This window comes from Phyllobates terribilis, unplaced genomic scaffold (assembly GCF_046119375.1).
Source record: "Phyllobates terribilis strain yellow unplaced genomic scaffold, ASM4611937v1 Scaffold_8__6_contigs__length_399053987, whole genome shotgun sequence".
Taxonomy (NCBI): Eukaryota; Metazoa; Chordata; class Amphibia; order Anura; family Dendrobatidae; genus Phyllobates; species Phyllobates terribilis.
The window spans coordinates 271,593,641-271,617,002 of NW_027362768.1; positions in this window are offsets into that span (position 1 = coordinate 271,593,641).

The following is a 23,362-nucleotide window of genomic DNA, read 5'->3' on the forward strand; positions in this document are numbered from 1 at the left end:
CATATAGGCTCAGTAGTGGGGGGCGCTGGAACATCTCTCCTGCGACGACGGCGGGGCGGGCCAGCAGAACCTGAGGAAGAGGAGGAAGAAGAGAAGGAGGAAGACGACGAGGAGTCGGAAAAACAAAGAAATGTGGGATCCTCACCCTCACTGTCAGTGTCGGAGGCAAGAATAGCGTATGCCTCCTCCGCTGAATAATGAGTTTGGGATGAGCTGGACATTGTTTGTTATGTATGTGCTGCGTGTGTGTCAATTCTTTGAGAGTGTGTGTGTGTCAGTACTTTATTTAGAGTGTGTGGAAAAAGGAAATACTGTATGTGGTGCAAACAGCGAGCACGAGTGTGGATTGGTGAACTATGCCACCGATCAATACTCGGCGGCTGCTGGATGTGCGCACAAATGTGTGGGGAGTGGGAAGAGGGGAATTGGGTTGGATGAGGGGAGATCAGATTACTTACCAAAGTCCTCTCTGTTCTTTCAGGACCGGGAGCCCGTAGCAGGAGCCCGGCGCTGGTGACCAGGAGCCCGGCGCTGGTGACCGGGAGCCCGGAGCAGGAGACCGGGAGCCCGGAGCAGGAGACCGGCGCTGGTGACCGGGAGCCCGGAGCAGGAGACCAGGAGCCCGGAGCAGGAGACCGGGGGCCCGGAGCAGGAGACCGGGAGCCCGGAGCAGGAGACCGGGAGCCCGGAGCAGGAGACCGGGGGCCCGGAGCAGGAGACCGGGGGCCCGGAGCAGGAGACCAGCGCTGGTGACCGGGAGCCCGGAGCAGGAGACCGGGGGCCCGGAGCAGGAGAACGGGAGCCCGGAGCAGGAGCCCGGAGCAGGAGACCGGGAGCCCGGAGCAGGAGACCGGGGGCCCGGAGCAGGAGACCGGGGGCCCGGAGCAGGAGACCGGGAGCCCGGAGCAGGAAGACGGGAGCCCGGAGCAGGAAGACAGGAGCCCGGAGCAGGAAGACGGGAGCTCGGAGCAGGAGACCAGGAGCACGGAGCAGGAGACTGGTACTGGAGCTGGAGATCAGAAGCAAAAGAATTAACAGGGACACTGGGGTGAGGCGGATTGGGATGGGAAGGGGGGTAAAAAGACAGGGGAGTGGGAAGAGGGGTAAAAAGACAGGAGAGTGGGAAGAGGGGTAAAAGACAGGGGAGTGGGAAGAGGGGGATTGGGGTGGATGAGGGGAGATCAGAGATGGACTTACCAAAGGGTCAGCAGGACTGGAACAGAAGACCCAGAGCAGGAGACCAGGAGCCCGGTGCAGGAGACCAGGAGCCCGGTGCAGGAGACCAGGAGCCCGGTGCAGGAGACCAGGAGCCCGGTGCAGGAGACCAGGAGCCCGGTGCAGGAGACCGGTACTGGAGCTGGAGATCATAAGCAAAAGAATTAACAGGGACACTGGGGTGGGAAGGGGGGTTAAAAGACAGGGGAGTGGGAAGAGGAGTAAAAAGACAGGGGAGTGGGAAAAGGGGGAAGAGGGGGATTGGGGTGGATGAGGGGAGATCAGAGATGGACTTACCAAAGAATCAGCAGGACTGGAACAGAAGACCCAGAGCAGGAGACCAGGAACCTGGAGCAGGAGACCAGGAACCCGGAGCAGGAGACCAGGAGCCCGGAGCAGGAGACCAGGAGCCCGGAGCAGGAGACCAGGAGCCCGGAGCAGGAGACCAGGAGCCCGGAGCAGGAGACCAGGAGCCCGGAGCAGGAGACCAGGAGCCCGGTGCAGGAGACCAGGGGCCCGGTGCAGGAGACCAGGAGCCCGGTGCAGGAGACCAGGAGCCCGGTGCAGGAGACCAGGAGCCCGGTGCAGGAGACCAGGAGCCCGGTGCAGGAGACCGGTACTGGAGCTGGAGAACAGAAGCAAAAGAATTAACAGGGACACTGGGGTGGGAAGAGGGGTAAAAAGACAGGGGAGTGGGAAGAGGGGGAAGAGGGGGATTGGGGTGGATGAGGGGAGATCAGAGATGGACTTACCAAAGGGTCAGCAGGACTGGAACAGAAGACCCAGAGCAGGAGACCAGGAACCCGGAGCAGGAGACCAGGAGCCCGGAGCAGGAGACCAGGAGCCCGGAGCAGGAGACCAGGAGCCCGGAGCAGGAGACCAGGAGCCCGGTGCAGGAGACCAGGAGCCCGGTGCAGGAGACCAGGAGCCCGGTGCAGGAGACCAGGAGCCCGGAGCAGGAGACCAGGAGCCCGGAGCAGGAGACCAGGAGCCCGGAGCAGGAGACCAGGAGCCCGGAGCAGGAGACCAGGAGCCCGGTGCAGGAGACCAGGAGCCTGGCGCTGGTGACCAGGAGCCTGGCGCTGGTGACCAGGAGCCCGGCGCTGGTGACCGGGAGTGGAGCTGGAGACTCGGACCAGAGCTGGAGACCGCTGCAGGACGCAGAAAAAAAAGGTAAGGGGGGGTAAAAAGAGGGGGGAGGGGGGATTGGGGTGGATGATGGGAGAACAGACTTACCAAAGTCTTCTCTGCAGGATCAGCAGCAGGCTCTGGAGCAGGAACCACAGCAGGTCAGGAGCAGAAGATCCAGGAGCTGGAGCAGAAGATCCAGGACGCTGGAACAGAAGATCCAGGAGCAGCGGCAGCAGCAGCGACTGGAACAGTGAGAATATTCTGTGGCACTACAAGGCCCAGCACAGACACATCAGATGTGATCGCTCTGTAGAAATCCTCACCAAATGTGAGGGTCTGCAGGGCGGTCACAGGGTGATGATGGGGTGGTGACAGGTGGAGGTAATCTGATTGGAGCAATCATTGATGACATCGATCGCTCCAATCAGAGTACCTGAATACAGGTGACCAGGCGGTCACAGGGAGGTGTCACCCCTCTGTGACCCCCTGTGGTGCATGTTGTGCCCCAGCCATCTGATTGGTGACACTGATTGCACCAATCAGACATGGCTGGAGCAGAGCACGCACCACAGGGGGTCACAGAGGGGTGACACCTCCCTGTGACCGCCTGGTCACCTGTATTCAGGTACTCTGATTGGAGCGATCGATGTCATCATTGATCGCTCCAATCACAGCAGTCTGGGGGCTTGAGTCACATTACAGGGGGTCATGGGGCGGTGACAGGCAGGTCACAAGCCGGTCACCGCTCCATGACCGCCCTGTCACCGCGCGGTCGCGCTACGATTGGTGCGATCGATGTGATCGGCGATCGCACCGATCATAGCAGTCCGGGGCCAGGGCTGGGGTGTCCTAGCAACAGTCTAGGATCGGTGCTCATAGGAGCACCGATCCTAGGCTGCAGATCACTGTTTCCGGCAATCACATTGCCGGAAACAGTGAGAAATGCTGTGATTGGCTGTTCAGATTTGAACAGCCAATCACAGCGATCGCTGGTGCGGGGGGGCGGCGACAGCCCCCGGGATGATGACGCCATCTACCAGGAGGTAGGATGGCACCGTAACTTTAATGCTGTCACCGCGACTTAAGTCGCGGTGCCGCATTAAAGATATGACGTACTAATACGGGTCTGGCTCTTAAGTCCCAGGGCACAGACGCGTATTAGTACGTCAGATGTTATTAAGGGGTTAAACTGGGTCTGGGGCGGGATTAGAGTAGTCAGAGTCTGGAGAGGGAAAGTGAGATCAGGAGCTCTGGAGGAGCAGTAGCTGAAGTCCAGGGGCTGGAGCTGAGCAGAGTTCGCCCTGGACGAAGACACTAAAACCGGACACAGGAGTCCGAGGCTGTGGGGACTGATATACACCCAGCAGCAGAAACCAACCGGCAGGGGATTCCAGGTCCTCTGGCCATAGAAGCCCGGAGGCTCAGTCACAAAGAAGGGTCCAGCGCCGCCATCCAGGAGCGGAGGCTAACAGAAGGCCCCAAGTCACCAGCCATACGGGTGAGCACCACACGGTATACTCAGGGACGTGGGCTACTTGTAACCGCTGACAGCAAGGTAGCCAGGAAGAGTGCAGATAAACGGGGAGGCCTACAACTCCACCTGGCCAGGTGAACTCCTGCTTGCTCGCAGACTGACCAGGCCCCTTATACTAGCCAGTACTCCCGGGAGGGTCTGCCTTGTACCATCAGTAAAGACTCTGAACTGCACCTCCCGTCTCTGTGATTCCTTGCCGCTCCTGCACCATTAGCACTGGGACCCTCACACCATCACTCCCATCATCTTCCACATTAGCTGCCCTGAGGCAATACTTCTCCCGTGGGGAGTTATCCCATACTCAGCTGCGCAAACAACATCAGCCTCAGCGGTCTGCAGCGCAGCGGCGGTCCCCACTGACCGCAATCCACGGGTGGCGTAGTCGGACACTTATTACAATACAAATAGACTGCCACTGGTTTGACCACCCTGGGCACGGACCGGGTCACCGCCACGGAGAACTACAACCCCCAGCGATCCGGCTCCGGGTATTCCCCCTGCACAGCAGCAGCAGCGCAGGCCCAGGGGGCGCGTCAACTTTGGCGTAGTTGGCAGGATTTCGTGCCCGCAACCACCGGGTACTGCGTGCCTGAAAAAGACTTTTTGAACTTACCTGTGGTGAAGTTTCCCGCCGTCCGGAGTCGTTTCCCGCCATCCGGAGCCGTTTCCCGCCATCAGACACCATCTTGGACCGTTTCCCGCCGTCTTCTGCCTTCTTCCCGCCATCCGCAGCTGCTTCCCGCCATCGGACGCCATCTTCGGGACGCCGCACAGGAAGAAGAGGGGCGTGGACGCCAAAAGCGCGCGAGATCCGAAGCTCCGCCCCACGCTGACGCCGCGCAAGGTCCTGGAAGGAAGGAAGAGCGACGCTGACGTCATCGGAGTGCGACACCAGGTCCTCAACCCCGACGATTGACTGCGGAGCCGCGGCCTACGGAAGAAGAGCATCGCAAGGTAGGCCACGGTCCACTAGGGGGGAGGAGGATGTCGGACACCGAGGGGAGCTCCACTGCCACAGCCACCGCCAGCGCAACCGCTGCAGCAGTCATGCCATTCACCATGCCCTATATCCCGGGGGCAGCCTGGCTACCCCAGTACTCAGGGGAGTCACATACCCTAAATGACTTTAGAGAAAGACTGGATAGCCTCTTCCAGGTGTACCCCCTCACAGAAGAGCAAAAAGTGAGCATCCTGGTGGCCCAATTAATCGGGGCAGCCCAAAGGGAGGTAAAGTCCTGGCCACCTGGGAGGAAGAGGACTGTCAGAGACATACTAACCCGGCTGAAAGACACATTTGACACCCGCACCTCAGCCGAAATAAAACTAACATTTTATGGGTGCAAACAACGGGCACATGAGAGTATAAGAGACTATGCTTTAAACCTACAAGAGGCCCTGAGAGCCATTAAGCAGGCAGACCCTGACAGCGTGGGAAATGAAGATAAGCTGTTGACTGAACAATTTATTGAGGGTCTACTGTGCAATGCCCACCGAACCCAGTTGCGGGCAATGGCCTTACAGGACCCTGACCTGGACTTTGCACAGTTCAAGGACAGAGCCATCCGGGTGCTCCGAGAACCGGCACCAGGTGGCGCTGTGACCCACAGGCGCCCTGCTATCACTTACCACCAGGAGACGGCGCCCTTGTCTGCAGGGCCTGTGGGAGCTGATGCGCAGGCTTTAAACAGTGACCCGGCTACAGACCTGCACCATCAGGTCCAAGAGCTGACTAAGAGCGTTGCCGCGCTAACCAGAACTGTGCAGTCTTTACAGGTCTCTTCTCCAGGAAAGATCCAGCTGGCATCCGGACCGGAGGACGTCCCGTGGCGCCGACTGAGGAGGACCCCACCGGCCAGAGGAAGACCCAGCGACAGATACAACGAGGACGGACGACCCATCTGCCGCCGCTGCAATCAACCCGGACATGTGGCAAGGTACTGTCATTTAAACGGGCACAACCTGGGGTAGAGGGCCAACCCCCAGGCATAAGACCATCAGGCCCATCGAACTGGCGTGATAAATACGTAGGGGGACGTCCGGTCTTGCCTGTGGTGCTGGATGGCATTCCTATGAGTGCCCTACTAGACACCGGGTCACAGGTCACCACCATCCCGTACGTGCTCTTCAAACAGTACTGGAATGACTCGGACATAACCCGCTACCCAGATGACGACCTGAGTATCATCGCCAGCAATGGTCAGCCCGTGCCGCAGGTGGGATTCAAAGAGGTGACCATTAAGATCGGTAAAGTGGAACTGGCGGCACAAGGACTGATTATAGTGGACATAGACCGTCATGAGAGTCACCCTAGAATAACCTTGGGAACTAATGTGATTGAAAATTGTCTTGCAGAGGTGATTCTCATTTTACAGCAGGTTGCCAAGAACGCCAGTTCCGGCCAGCAGCGTGTGCTCCAAAAAGAGATCCGGGCACTGATGAAGCGGCAACAGGTGGAACTATCTGGTGGTGAGATAGGTAGCGTGAGAATGTGTGACCCGTTCCCTATTGCCATGCCCCCAAAAAGTGAGATGATGATTTGGTGTCGGGCAGCTATTGGTCTAAGAGGTATAAACTACCAAGCAATGGTAGAACCCGTCTACTCAGACAGTAGGCCCACCATTTTGACAGCACGGGGGGTGGTCGATGTACGCCATGGGAGGGTGCCCGTTCGCATCATAAATATCGGGGAGAGAGAAGTACATCTGCCCCGGTATGCCACGCTAGCCAAATTGTTCACCATAAACCAGAATTCTGTACAGGCCGTGGAACCCTTTCCTCCATCTCAACCAGAGGAAGGTAACGGCTCTAAGAAACCAATGGAGGACTGGTGTCAGCAACTACATTTGGGTACTGACTCCACTCCCTCACACCAGAAACAGGGAGTCTATCGGGTGGTTCGAGAGTACGAGAGAGTGTTTAGTAAACACCCGCTAGACTTCGGGCGAGTAAAGGGGGTAGAACACCACATCCCCACGGGAGACCATCCTCCCATAAAGGAGAGATACCGACCTGTACCCCTGCACACTACCAACACGCCAAGGGGATGCTTAGAGACATGAAGGAGGCTGGGGTAATCAGGGACAGCTGTAGCCCCTGGGCAGCTCCACTAGTCTTAGTGAAAAACAAAGACAACACCATGAGAATGTGTGTAGACTACAGGAAGGTCAACCGTATCACACACAAAGATGCGTACCCGTTACCAAGGATAGAAGAGTCCTTAGCTGCATTAAAATCTGCTAACTTCTTCTCTACTTTGGACCTCACTAGCGGGTACTGGCAGGTTCCTGTAGCAGAGGCGGACCGGGAGAAGACCGCATTCACCACCCCGATGGGTCTCAGCGAATTTAACTGTATGCCGTTCGGGCTCTGCAACGCACCAGGAACCTTCCAACGGTTGATGGAATGCTGTCTAGGACACCAGAACTTCGAGACGGTCCTGTTATACCTGGACGATGTCATCGTCTATTCCAAGACCTACGAGGACCACCTGAAACACCTGGCAGAAGTGTTCGAAGCTCTGGCAAACTACGGCCTAAAGGTGAAACCCTCCAAGTGTCACCTCCTGAAACCAAAGGTGCAGTACCTGGGACACGTGGTGAGTGCTGACGGAGTGGCTCCCGACCCTGATAAGATCACTGTGATTAAGGACTGGCCAAGACCCTCCAGCATAAAGGAAGTGCGGCAGTTCCTCGGGTTGGTAGGCTACTACCGAAGATTCATTCCCGGTTTCACCAAAATGGCAGCCCTTCAGGTGGGAAAAGCTGGAAGAGGAGTCCTTTTGCCAGCTGAAGATGGCCCTCACGGGGGATGAAATCCTGGCATATCCAGACTACAGCCAGCCCTTTATCCTCCACACGGACGCAAGCAACATCGGGCTAGGAGCCGTACTGTCCCAGATCCAGCAAGGGAAAGAACGGGTAATCGCTTACGCCAGCCGAAAGCTACGGCCCACTGAGAGGAACCCTGAGAATTATAGCTCATTCAAGCTGGAGTTCCTGGCAGTAGTGTGGGCAGTGACCGAACGTTTCAAGCATTACCTTGCCTCCTCCAAATTCACCGTGTACACGGATAACAACCCGTTGACACACCTGGACACTGCAAGGCTCGGTGCCCTGGAACAGAGATGGATGGCCCGCCTGTCCAACTTTGAATTCACCATCAAATACCGGGCAGGACGCTCAATGCCAACGCGGATGCCCTGTCTAGAATGCCGAACTTACCGGACGTAGGGGAAGATCCAGAAGATCTGGAAGAAGTCGAGCTCCCTGCATTCCACCGTCATGGGATTACCCTGTATTCCCACCGTGTGAAGGACAGGCGCTCTGTGACGTTCAATCCCTTGCCCCACTACAACTGGGCAGAAACGCAAGACAGTGATCCCGCAGTCCGTCTGGTGAAGGAAATGCTGACCCAAGCCGATGCCAGTCTTGACCCAGACGCTCCGGAGGAGACCAAGCAACTGTGGAAGGAGAAAAGTAAGCTGTTCCTCTACAGGGAGAAGCTGTGCCGGAGAATGGTTAACTCTCGAACACATGAGTTGACCTGGCAGGTAGTGGTCCCAAGACGAGACGCGGCTATGATTCTGGAGGCATACCACAACGGAGCGGTGCATTTCGGATAGAAGAAGCTGGAGTTCTTGTTGCGTGAACGGTTCTACTGGGTAGGCATGAGAGGAGCCATCGAGAGGTGGTGCAGAGACTGTGGCCCGTGCCACCTGAGAAGAAAGGACCGTGCCAGCCAGAAGACTCCCTTGCAGCCCATCATCACCAGACAGCCACTGGAACTGGTAGCCCTGGACCATGTGAAACTGGCTCCAAGCAGATCTGGGTATGTCTACGCCCTCACAATCGTAGATCATTACTCCCGGTTCCTGGTGGTGGTCCCGGTCAAGGACTTAATGGCTCAAACAGCAGCTAGAGCCTTCCAGCAGCACTTCTGCCGTCCACACGGGTACCCGGACCAAGTGTTGACAGACCAAGGACCAGCCTTCGAAGCGGAGGTCTTCCAGGAGTTCTGCAACCTGTATGGCTGCAAGAAGATAAGAACAACGCCCTATCACCCTCAAACCAATGGACTCTGCGAGAAGATGAACCAGGTGGTGATAGATCTGCTAAAAACACTGCCCCTGGAAGAACGCAGTCTGTGGCCTGAGAAACTGCCCGATCTGGTGGACCTGTATAACCACATCCCTGTAGGTTCCACCAACTGTACCCCGGCTTACCTAATGAGAGCAAGACCTGGTAAGCTGCCTATTGACCTGGATATGGGAGTCCTGACGCCTGAGGACACCTCGCCAGAGGCAGACTGGGATACAGAACGGCAGCAGCAGTATCGGAAAGTACAGGAGAGCGTCGAGCGAAGTCTGTCTCAAGCTAGAGAAAGGCAAGAGAAGGCTTATAACCAGTATGCTCCCGCTGTTCCCCTGGTACCTGGAGAGCAGGTCTTGAAGAGGAAGAGGCGGCTCCACAAGTTGGACGACCAGTGGGAGAAGGACCCGTACACCGTACTGCCATCAAGCCATGAGAACCCAAAAATCTGCGTAATCAGTAAGGATGGAGGAGAAACCACAGCCATTGTCTCCAGAGACCACCTGAAGAAGTGTCCCGAGCAGCTGCAAAGCCCTGAAGAAGATCAAGAAAACCCTCAACCCACAGAGGAAAGGGAAGAAATGATCAGTACCGTACTCGGAGACTTCCCCCGGTCTTGGACACAAGTAAACGGCGCTGTCGTGGTACCCGTCCTCCCCTTTCTCCAGCCAGCCCCGCAAGTGCCTACAGAGGAACCGGTAGAGCTGGAAGAGCAGCCGGCCCAAGAGGCAGAAGAGTCCACACCAGCAGTACAGGAGGATCAACCCTCTGCTAGTAGTGAGCCTGCTGTGCCCCTAGTGAGCCAAAGAGTGCGCAGAAAGCTGCCCAGCTTGCCCATAACACCTCCTACACCCTGTAGTGCAGAACCAGTTAGTGAGCTCCGTAGGTCCACTAGAGTCACTAGAGGTCAGATGCCCGCTCGCTGGAGAATCTAAACCAATGCACTGTAAAGTTGACTGTTTATTGAAAAATGTTTATGGTTTATGTTTGTTGCCTGTTACTAATTATGTTTCTCAGTTACCCTGCAGATTTATTTGGACTAACAGGTTATGGACACTGGATAACCGGAACAGTTTTGTAGATAGTTGCACCTTGGTGCCTCTTGCGAAGACGGTCGCAGAAGAGAAAACCTGTCTGGCGTGGCCTACTTGCGGCCCAAAGTAGCTAGCTCTAGCCTTGCAGCCACGCCCAAGGACAACGCAAGGGGTTTGCTTTGGACAGGTCCCCTATTCTGTGCCAAGACTTCGCCTTGTTGGGTGACATGGACACCCCCTTTGTTTCATAAACTTCACCTTGGGTGATATGGACACCCGGTCACGGAAACGCCGTGACCTCCTACAGACTAAAGCTTCTTGTAAATATGTTGTCTTGTTATTGTTATACCTTGTATTTATGTTTCTTCAAAAATGTGTTTAGTCCCGGAGTACTAAAATTTACTAGGGGGGAATGCGACACCCCAGGGGTCTGGTTGCCGCAGTAATAGAGATATTATGTCAGAGAGCAAGTGGGAGGTTTCTCTGGTCAGGATCCCTAAGCATGCAACACGGTCCGCCCAGACCTGGGAGGGGAGGAATCTGCCCTTTTAAACTGGGTCTGGGGCGGGATTAGAGTAGTCAGAGTCTGGAGAGGGAAAGTGAGATCAGGAGCTCTGGAGGAGCAGTAGCTGAAGTCCAGGGGCTGGAGCTGAGCAGAGTTCGCCCTGGACGAAGACACTAAAACCGGACACAGGAGTCCGAGGCTGTGGGGACTGATATACACCCAGCAGCAGAAACCAACCGGCAGGGGATTCCAGGTCCTCTGGCCATAGAAGCCCGGAGGCTCAGTCACAAAGAAGGGACCAGCGCCGCCATCCAGGAGCGGAGGCTAACAGAAGGCCCCAAGTCACCAGCCATACGGGTGAGCACCACACGGTATACTCAGGGACGTGGGCTACTTGTAACCGCTGACAGCAAGGTAGCCAGGAAGAGTGCAGATAAACGGGGAGGCCTACAACTCCACCTGGCCAGGGGAACTCCTGCTTGCTCGCAGACTGACCAGGCCCCTTATACTAGCCAGTACTCCCGGGAGGGTCTGCCTTGTACCATCAGTAAAGACCCTGAACTGCACCTCCCGTCTCTGTGATTCCTTGCCGCTCCTGCACCATTAGCACTGGGACCCTCACACCATCACTCCCATCATCTTCCACATTAGCTGCCCTGAGGCAATACTTCTCCCGTGGGCAGTCATCCCATACTCAGCTGCGCAAACAACATCAGCCTCAGCGGTCTGCAGCGCAGCGGCGGTCCCCACTGACCGCAATCCACGGGTGGCGTAGTCGGACACTTATTACAATACAAATAGACTGCCACTGGTTTGACCACCCTGGGCACGGACCGGGTCACCGCCACGGAGAACTACAACCCCCAGCGATCCGGCTCCGGGTATTCCCCCTGCACAGCAGCAGCAGCGCAGGCCCAGGGGGCGCGTCATACTTACTTATGCTGAACGCTGTATATATAATGTACTGAGAATACAGGGGGGTGTACTTACTTATGCTGAGCGCTGTATATATAATGTACTGAGAATACAGGGGGGTGTACTTACTTATGCTGAGCGCTGTATATATAACGTACTGAGAGTACAGGGGGTGTACTGACTTATGCTGAACGCTGTATGTATAATGTACTGAGAGTACAGGGGGTGTACTTACTTATGCTGAACTCTGTATGTATAATGTACTGAGAATACAGGGGGGTGTACTTACTTATGCTAAATGCTGCATATATAACGTACTGAGAATACAGTGGGGTGTACTTACTTATGCTGAGCGCTGTATATATAACGTACTGAGAGTACAGGGGGGTGTACTTACTTATGCTGAACGCTGTATATATAACGTACTGAGAATACAGGGGGTGTACTTACTTATGGTGAACGCTATATGTATAATGTACTGAGAATACAGGGGGTGTACTTACTTATGCTGAACGCTGTATATATAACGTACTGTGAATACAGGGGGTGTACTTACTTATGCTGAACGCTGTATATATAACGTACTGTGAATACAGGGGGGTGTACTTACTTATGCTGAACGCAGTATATATAACGTACTAAGAATACAGGGGGGTGTACTTACTTATGCTGAACGCTGTATATACAATGTACTGTGAATACAGGGGGTGTACTTACTTATGCTGAACGCTGTATATATAACGTACTGTGAATACAGGGGGTGTACTTACTTATGCTGAACGCTGTATGTATAACGTTCTGTGAATACAGGGGGTGTACTGACTTATGCTGAACGCTGTATATATAACGTACTGAGAATACAGGGGGGTGTACTTACTTATGCTGAGCGCTGTATATATAACGTACTGAGAATACAGGGGGGTGTACTTATGCTGAACGCTGTATATATAACGTACTGAGAATACAGGGGGGTGTACTTATGCTGAACGCTGTATATATAACGTACTGAGAATACAGGGGGTGTACTTACTTATGCTGAACGCTGTATGTATAACGTCCTGTGAATACAGGGGGTGTACTTACTTATGCTGAATGCTGTATATATAACGTACTGTGAATACAGGGGGGTGTACTTACTTATGCTGAACGCTGTATGTATAACGTTCTGTGAATACAGGGGGTGTACTTACTTATGCTGAACGCTGTATGTATAACGTTCTGTGAATACAGGGGGTGTACTTACTTATGATGAACGCTGTATGTATAACGTTCTGTGAATACAGGGGGGTGTACTGACTTATGCTGAACGCTGTATGTATAACGTCCTGTGAATACAGGGGGTGTACTGACTTATGCTGAGCGCTGTATGTATAACGTACTGTGAATACAGGGGGTGTACTTACTTATGCTGAGCGCTGTATATATAACGTACTGAGAATACAGGGGGGTGTACTGACTTATGCTGAACGCTGTATGTATAACGTACTGTGAATACAGGGGGTGTACTGACTTATGCTGAGCGCTGTATGTATAACGTCCTGTGAATACAGGGGGTGTACTGACTTATGATCGCTGTATGTATAACGTTCTGTGAATACAGGGGGTGTACTGACTTATGCTGAACGCTGTATATATAACGTACTGAGAATACAGGGGGGTGTACTGACTTATGCTGAACGCTGTATATATAACGTGCTGAGAATACAGGGGGGTGTACTTACTTATGCTGAACGCTGTATATATAATGTACTGAGAGTACAGGGGGGTGTACTGACTTATGCTGAGCGCTGTATGTATAACGTACTGTGAATACAGGGGGTGTACTTACTTATGCTGAGCGCTGTATATACAATGTACTGAGAGTACAGGGGGGTGTACTTATGCTGAACGCTGTATATATAACGTACTGAGAATACAGGGGGGTGTACTTATGCTGAACGCTGTATATATAACGTACTGAGAATACAGGGGGGTGTACTGACTTATGCTGAGCGCTGTATGTATAACGTACTGAGAATACAGGGGGGTGTACTGACTTATGCTGAACGCTGTATGTATAACGTACTGTGAATACAGGGGGTGTACTGACTTATGCTGAACACTGTATGTATAACGTACTGTGAATACAGGGGGTGTACTTACTTATGCTGAACGCTGTATGTATAACGTACTGTGAATACAGGGGGTGTACTGACTTATGCTGAACGCTGTATGTATAACGTACTGTGAATACAGGGGGTGTACTTACTTATGCTGAACGCTGTATGTATAACGTTCTGTGAATACAGGGGGTGTACTGACTTATGCTGAACGCTGTATGTATAACGTACTGAGAATACAGGGGGTGTACTGACTTATGCTGAACGCTGTATGTATAACGTACTGTGAATACAGGGGGTGTACTTACTTATGCTGAACGCTGTATGTATAACGTACTGTGAATACAGGGGGTGTACTGACTTATGCTGAACGCTGTATGTATAACGTACTGTGAATACAGGGGGTGTACTGACTTATGCTGAACGCTGTATGTATAACGTACTGTGAATACAGGGGGTGTACTTACTTATGCTGAACGCTGTATGTATAACGTACTGTGAATACAGGGGGTGTACTGACTTATGCTGAACGCTGTATGTATAACGTACTGTGAATACAGGGGGTGTACTTACTTATGCTGAACGCTGTATGTATAACGTTCTGTGAATACAGGGGGTGTACTGACTTATGCTGAACGCTGTATGTATAACGTACTGAGAATACAGGGGGTGTACTGACTTATGCTGAACGCTGTATGTATAACGTCCTGTGAATACAGGGGGTGTACTGACTTATGCTGAACGCTGTATGTATAACGTCCTGTGAATACAGGGGGTGTACTGACTTATGCTGAGCGCTGTATGTATAACGTACTGAGAATACAGGGGGTGTACTGACTTATGCTGAACACTGTATGTATAACGTACTGAGAATACAGGGGGTGTACTGACTTATGCTGAACGCTGTATGTATAACGTCCTGTGAATACAGGGGGTGTACTGACTTATGCTGAGCGCTGTATGTATAACGTCCTGTGAATACAGGGGGGTGTACTTACTTATGCTGAACGCTGTATATATAACGTACTGAGAATACAGGGGGGTGTACTGACTTATGCTGAACGCTGTATGTATAAAGTCCTGTGAATACAGGGGGTGTACTGACTTATGCTGAGCGCTGTATGTATAACGTTCTGTGAATACAGGGGTGTACTGACTTATGCTGAGCGCTGTATGTATAACGTTCTGTGAATACAGGGGGTGTACTGACTTATGCTGAACGCTGTATGTATAGCGTTCTGTGAATACAGGGGGTGTACTGACTTATGCTGAGCGCTGTATGTATAACGTACTGAGAATACAGGGGGTGTACTGACTTATGCTGAACGCTGTATGTATAACGTCCTGTGAATACAGGGGGTGTACTGACTTATGCTGAGCGCTGTATGTATAACGTCCTGTGAATACAGGGGGTGTACTGACTTATGCTGAACGCTGTATGTATAACGTCCTGTGAATACAGGGGGTGTACTGACTTATGCTGAACGCTGTATGTATAACGTCCTGTGAATACAGGGGGTGTACTGACTTATGCTGAGCGCTGTATGTATAGCGTCCTGTGAATACAGGGGGTGTACTGACTTATGCTGAGCGCTGTATGTATAATGTACTGATAATATAGGAGTGTACTAGTGAATGTGTCTCTCTCTTGCTCTCTCTCTTGTCCTGGACATCTTGTCGTCATGGCGCCACACTGAGCATGCTCAGTCTATCGAGGCTTCGGACCGAAACACACATCCCTTGGTTATATTATTATTTCATTTGGTGTCATAACATTAGTACATTTCTAGAAACAATTATTCCTTAATAATGTTTGCAGCCGCCCAGATCGTCTTCGAGATATAGCTGATCGATTTGGTGTGGATCATGATGCAATGCTCGACAATGTGTTATATGCCCGAGCTTATACACGTAAGAGACAAAACATGTTTAACCCCTTCACCCCCCAACCCAGTTTTCACCTTCATGACCAGGCCAAATTTTATAATTCTGACCAGTGTCACTTTATATGGTAATAACTCTGGAACGCTTCAATATATCATAGAATCATAGAATCATAGAATCATAGAATGGTAGAGTTGGAAGGGACCTCCTGGGTCATCTGGTCCAACCCCCTGCTCAAAGCAGGATTCACTAGATCATCTCAGACAGATGTCTGTCCAGCCTCTGTTTGAAGACGTCCATTGAAGGGGAACTCACCACCTCTCGTGGCAGCCTGTTCCACTCATTAATCACCCTAACTGTCAAAAAGTTTTTTCTAATATCTAATCTGTGTCTCCTCCCATTTAGTTTCATCCCATTGCTTCTAGTCTTTCCTTGTGCAAATGAGAATAAAGATGATCCTTCTACAATGTGACAGCCCTTGACATATTTGTAGACAGCTATTAAGTCTCCTCTCAGTCTTCTTTTTTGCAAGCTAAACATTCCCAAATCCTGCAACCGTTCCTCATAGGACATGGTTTGCAGACCAGTCACCATTCTGGTCGCTCTTCTCTGAACTTGCTCCAGTTTGTCGATTTCTTTTTTAAAATGTGGTGCCCAAAACTGTACACAGTATTCCAGATGAGGTCTGACCAAAGAGGAGTAAAGACCGATAATGACTTCACGTGATCTAGACTGTATGCTTCTGTTAATACATCCCAGAATTGTATTTGCCTTTTTTGCTGCTGCATCACACTGTTGACTCATGTTCAGTCTATGATCTATTAGTATACCTAAGTCTTTTTCACATGTACTGTTGCTTAGCTCTATTCCTCCCATTCTGTATATGCTTTTTTCATTTTTATTGCCCAGATGTAGTACTTTGCATTTTTTCCCTGTTAAAAACCATTCTGTTGGTTGCTGCCCACTGCTCCAGTTTATTTAGGTCTTTTTGAATCCTCTCTCTCTCTTCTCTAGTATTAGCTATCCCTCCTAGCTTTGTGTCATCAGCAAATTTAATCAGTTTACCCTCAATTCCTTCATCTAAATCATTGATAAAGATGTTGAACAATACAGGTCCCAGGACGGAGCCCTGTGGTACCCCACTTGAGACATTCATCCAGCTGGATGTGAAGCCATTTACAACCACCCTTTGAGTCCGATCACTAAGCCAGTTATGAATCCACCTAACAGTTGCCTGGTCCATTGCATACTTGGTCATTTTTTAAATAAGGATGATGTGAGATACTTTGTCAAATGCAAATCACAGTGATTCTGATATACACTGCTCAAAAAAATAAAGGGAGCACTCAAATAACACATCCTAGATCTGAATGAATGAAATATTCTCATTGAATACTTTGTTCTGTACAAAGTTGAATGTGCTGACAACAAAATCACACAAAAATCATCAATGGAAATCAAATGTATTAACCAATGGAGGCCTGGGTTTGGAGTCACCCCCAAAATAAATTAAAGTGGAAAAACACACTACAGGCTGATCCAACTTTGATGTAATGTCCTTAAAACCAGTCAAAATGAGGCTCAGTATTGTGTGCAGTCTCCACGTGCCTGTATGACCTCCCTACAACTCCTGGGCATGCTCCTGATGAGGTTGCGGATGGTCTCCTGTGGGATCTCCTCCAAACCTGGACTAAAGCATCCGCCAACTCCTAGACAGTCTGTGGTGCAACGTGACGTTGGTGGATGGAGTGAGACATGATGTCCCAGATGTGCTCAATCGGATTCAGGTCTGGGGAACGGGCGGGCCAGTCCATAGCTTCAATGCCTTCATCTTGCAGGACCTGCTGACACACTCCAGCCTCATGAGGTCTGGCATTGTCCTGCATTAGGAGGAACCCAGGGCCAACCGCACCAGCATATGGTCTCACAAGGGGTCTGAGGATCTCAACTCAGTACCTAATGGCAGTCAGGCTTCCTCTGGCGAGCACATGGATGGCTGTCATGTCTGTCACATGTGCTCAGTGTAAACCTGCTTTCATCTGTGAAGAGCACAGGGCGCCAGTGGCGACTTTGCCCATCCTGGTGTTCTGTGGCAAATGCAAAGCGTCCTGCACGGTGTTGGGCTGTGAGCACAACCCCCATCTGTGGACGTCAGGCCCTCATACCACCCTCATGGAGTCGGTTTTTAACAGTTTGTGCAGACACATGCACATTTCTGGCCTGCTGGAGGTCATTTTGCTGGGCTCTGGCAGTGCTCCTCCTGTTCCTCCTTGCACAAAGGCAGAGGTAGCGGTCCTGCTGCTGGGTTTTTGCCCTCCTACGGCCCCCTCCACGTCTCCTGGTGTACTAGCCTGTCTCCTGGTAGCGCCTCCAGCCTCTGGACACTACGCTGACAGACACAGCAAACCTTCTTGCCACAGCTCGCATTGATGTGCCATCCTGGATGAGCTGAACTACCTGAGCAACTTCTGTGGGTTGTTGAGTCTGTCTCATGCTACCATAGGTGTGAAAGCTCATCCAACATTCAAAGGTGACCAAAACATCAGCCAGAAAGCATTGGTACTGAGATGTGGTCTGTGGTCCCCACCTGCAGAACCACTCCTTTATTGAGGAGTGGTTCTGCAGGTGATAATTGCCAATAATTTCCATCTATTGTCTATTCCATTTGCACAACAGCATGTGAAATTGATTGTCAATCAGTTTTGCTTCCTAAGTGGACAGTTTGATTTCACAGAAGTTTGATTTACTTGGAGTTATATTCTGTTGTTTAAGTGTTCCCTTTATTTTTTTGAGCAGTGTATATGCTAGTTTTCTCGTGACAGTGTACTTCGTGATAGTGGTAAAATTTGTTCGATATGACTTGCGTTTATTTTTGAAAATATTGGAAATTTGGCGAAAATGCTGAAAATGTAGCAATTTTCAAACTTTTAATTCTTATGCCCTTAAACCAGAGTTATGTCACACAAAATAGTTAATAAATAACATTTACTACATGTCTACTTTACGTATGCATCATTTTTTAAACATAATTTTTTTGTTAAGAAGTTAGAAGGGTTAAAAGTTGATCTGCAATTTCTCATTTTTCCAACAAAATTTACAAAACCATTTTTTAGGGACCACATTTGAAGTGACATTAGGGGGCCTATATGACAGAAAATATCCAAAAGTGACACTATTCTAAAAACGGCAACCCTCAAAGTCCTCAAACCACATTCAAGAAGTTTATTAACCCTACAGGTGCTTCACAGGAATTAATGCAACGTGGAAGGAAAAAAAAATGAACATTTTACTTTTTTTTCACAAAAATTTTCCTTTATCCTCATTTTTTTTATTTTCACAATGGTAGTAGGAGAAAGTGAACTCCAAAATTTGTTCAATTTCTCCTGAGTACGCATATACCCCATATGGGGAGGAAAACTACTGTTTGGACGCATGGCAGGGCTCGGAAGGGGAGGAGTTCCGTTTGACTTTTTGAATGCAAAAATGGCTGGTATCAGCAGTGGACGCCATCTTGCGTTTGGAGAGCCCCCAATGTGCCTAAACAGTGGAAACCTTTCACAAGTGACCCCATTTAGGAAACTAGACCCCTCAGGGAAGTTATCTAGATGGGCAGTGAGTGCCATGAACCCCGAGGTGCTTCACAAAAGTTTATAACGTTGAGCCGAGAAAATGAAAACTCATATTTTTCCCACAAAAACTTTTTTTAGCCTCAATTTTTTGATTTTCGCAAGGGTAATAGGAGAAATTGCACCAATTTGTTGAACAATTTCTCCTGAGTACGTTGATACCCCATATGTGTTGGAAAATTACTGTTTGGGTGCACGGCAGGGCTCGGAAGGGAAGGAGCACTGTTTAACTGTCACGCCAGGTATGAGTGCAACACAGAATCACTCCAGGTGTGAGTGCAACACAAGGGCGAAAGGGAGCCCAAACACTAGGGAAAGGGAGAAGTGGTGACCTCCTAAACTGTACTAGCGTCACCCTGACTTCCCCTAATGTCCCTATATAGCCTCTTTAGCTGTCGCCGATCACGTGCCTTGCCCTACTATCTCTGGCGTAAGGCTATAGCTGGAGAAGGAAGGAGATGAGCACTAGTCAACCTCTGCTAGCACTCTAAAGACAAAAGGGGAAGACAACACAGGGGAATTACAACTTAGCTTTAGAAGAAACTCCAACAGGGCACACGGCCTCAAGACTCCAAAGAGGACGTGATGCTACTTCAGCCAAGTTTCAAGTAGGAATGAGTATAACTGCCCACCTGGAGAGACCAGATATATATATATATATATATATATACACACCCAGGCCAGAGGGAGGTAGTCGCTGGGTCTGCAATGCAAAACGTGGAGACCTCCTACAAGCCACTTCAGGACGACTGTCTATCACCTCTGACACACCCGTGACAGTACCCCCCCATCTACGTGTGGCTTCTGGACACTCAGGTTCGGGGTTCCCAGGAAAAGAGGTGTGAAAAGAGCAAACCAATTTGGGAGCGTTCACCTCTGACGCTGAAACCCACGTCCTCTCCACTAGACCATAGCCTTTTCAGTGCACCAAGTATTGCAGAGAACGATGTTGGAGACGAGAATCTGCTATCCTTAATCTCGAACTCCAAATTACCATCAACCATTACTGGGGGCGGTGATAGAGGTGAGGGCTCAAGGGGCTCTACGTACCTTTTGAGTAAGGACCTGTCGAACACATTGTGAATCTTAAAGGCCCGAGGAAGTTCAAGACGAAAAGCTGCTGGGTTAATGACGGCGGTAATTTTATAGTGACCAATAAACCTAGGTCCCAGCTTCCAGGAAGGAACTTTCAATCTTATATTCTACACAAAGTCATTCCATTTGGAATCCATTGCCCATCTACAGAATTCCGAACTGTATGTTTCCAATGACCGAATCCCCTGCTGAAGGCGACGTAGCTTAGACTCAGCCAAGGCGACTCGGTCAGGGTCATCAGAGATAAGGGCAAGAGCTCCAAAAAAAACCTCCACAGATTGGAGACAAACTGTCCTGCGGTAATGAAAACGCCCATGACTGAGAATCGCCCTGCAGTAGAGAGATCACAATACCAACCCGTTGCTCCTCATTACCGGAGGAGTAGGGACGAAGTTTTAAGTACAATTTGCATGCCTCCTTAAACACAAAAAAACTTGTCCCTACCTCCTGAAAATCTGTCCGGGAGGGCAATCTTGGTTTCAGACTGGACAGGTCTACCAGCAGAAACCCCTACATTGGCGGCCTGTAACCGGTGATACTGCTGCTGAACCTCATGTGCAGCAGGCCTTCATGGTGGTAAAATAGCTGCTAGGAAATCACTGCTAAGGACAGGCAACAAGCAGAAGAGACTTGTTTGGGCTAAAGAACACAAGGAATGGACATTAGACCAGTGGAAATCTGTGCTTTGGTCTGATGAGTCCAAATTTGAGATCTTTGGTTCCAACCACCGTGTCTATTTGCGACGCAGAAAAGGTGAACGGATGGACTCTACATGCCTGGTTCCCACCGTGAAGCATGGAGGAGGAGGTGTGATGGTGTGGGGGTGCTTTGCTGGTGACACTGTTGGGGATTTATTCAAAATTGAAGGCATACTGAACCCGCATGGTTACCACAGCATCTTGCAGCGGCATGCTATTGCATCCGGTTGGCATTTAGTTGGACCATCATTTATTTTGCAACAGGACAATGACCCCAAACACACCTCCAGGCTGTGTAAGGGCTATTTGACCAAGAAGGAGTGGTTTGGGGTGAGCTGGACCGCAGAATGAAGGCAAAAGGTATTGGCACTGTTTGAAAAATCATGTGATGCTTTTCTAATTCGTGTAATTAACAGCACCTGTAACTTACCTGTGGCACCTAACAGGTGTTGGCAATAATTAAATCACACTTGTATTCCAGTTAACATGGATTAAAGTTGACTCAACCTCTGTCCTGTGTCATTGTGTGTACCACATTGAGCATGGAGAAAATAAAGAAGACCAAAGAACTGTCTGATGACTTGAGAAACCAAATTGTGAGGAAGCATGAGCAATCTCAAGGCTACAAGTCCATCTCCAAAGACCTGAATGTTCCTGTGTCTTCCATGCGCAGTGTCATCAAGAAGTTTAAAGCCCATGGCACTGTGGCTAACCTCCCTAGACGTTGAGAAAAATTTACGAGAGATTTCAACGCAAGATTGTGCGGATGGTGGATAAAGAACCTCGACTAACATCCAAACAAGTTCAAGCTGCCCTGCAGTCCGAGGGTACAACAGTGTCAACCCGTACTATCCGTCAGCGTCTGAATGAAAAGGGACTGTATGGTAGGATACCCAGGAAGACCTCACTTCTTACCCTGAGAAATAAAAAAGCCAGGCTGGAGTTTGCCAAAACTTACCTGAGAAAGCCTAAAACGTTTTGGAAGAATGTTCTCTGGTCAGATGAAACAAAAGTAGAACTTTTTGGCAAAAAGCATCAACATAGAGTGTACAGGAAAAAAAAAGAGGCATTCAAAGAAAAAAACACGGTCCCTACAGTCAAACATGGTGGAGGTTCCCTGATGTTTTGGGGTTGCTTTGCTGCCTCTGGCACTGGACTGCTTGGCCGTGTGCATGGCATTATGAAGTCTGAAGACCACCAACAAATTTTGCAGCATAATGTAGGGCCCAGTGTGAGAAAGCTGGGTCTCCCTCAGAGGTCATAGGTCTTCCAGCAGGACAATGACCCAAAACACACTTCCAAAAGCACTATAAAATGGTTTGAGAGAAAGCACTGGAGACTTCTAAGGTGGCCAGCAATGAGTTCAGACCTGAATCCCATAGAACACCTGTGGAGAGATCTCAAAATGGCAGTTTGGAGAAGGCACCCTTCAAATATCAGGGACCTGGAGCAGTTTGCCAAAGAAGAATGGTCTACAATTCCAGCAGAGCATTGTAAGAAACTCATTGATGGTTACCGGAAGCGGTTGTTCGCAGTTATTTTGGCTAAAGGTTGTGCAACCAAGTATTAGGCTGAGGGTGCCAATACTTTTGTCTGGCCCATTTTTGGAGTTTTGTGTGAAATGATCAATGATTTGATTTTTGATTCATTCTCTTTTGTGTTTTTTCCTTGCAAGCAAATTAAATGAAGATAATAATACCAAAGAATTTGTGATTGCAATCATTTTCAGGAAGAAACGGAGTATTATTTGACAGAATTGCAGGGGTGCCAATACTTTTGGCCACCACTGTAAGACATATTTTCAGTTGTTTCACACTTTTTTGTTAAGTATATAATTCCACATGTGTTAATTCATAGTTTTGATGCCTTCAGTGTGAATGTACAATTTTCATAGTCAAGAAAATACAGAAAAATCTTTAAATGAGAAGGTGTGTCCAAATTTTTGGTCTGTACTGTATATAAAAAAAATGAAAAAGTAATCCAATAAAATAAAAATACTGTACCCATAAATAAATATTATGAAAAAAAAAACAAAACAATAAAAGTACACATATTTGGTATCACCACGTCCATAACGACCTGACCTATAAAACTGTCCCACTAGTTAACCTATTTAGTGAACATGGTAAAGAAAAAAGGAAGCAAAAAACGATGCTTTATCATACCGCCAAACAAAAAATGGAATAAAATGTAATCAAAAATATGAATGTAAATAAAAATGGTACCGCTGAAAACGTCATCTTATCCCGTAAAAAACAAGCTGCCATATAGCTCCATCAGCCAAAAAATAAAAGTTATAGCTCTCAGAATAAAGCAATGCAAAAAAATATTTTTTCTATAATATAGTTTTTATTGTATAAAAGCGTCAAAACATAAAAAACTATATAAATATGGTACCACTGTAAACTTACTGACCCGAAGAATAATGCTGCCTCATCAATTTTACCACACACGGAACGGCATCACGGTTGTGCTAGGGTTAGGGTTGTGCTAGGGTTAGGGTTGTGCTAGGGTTAGGGTTGTGCTAAGGTTGTGTTGG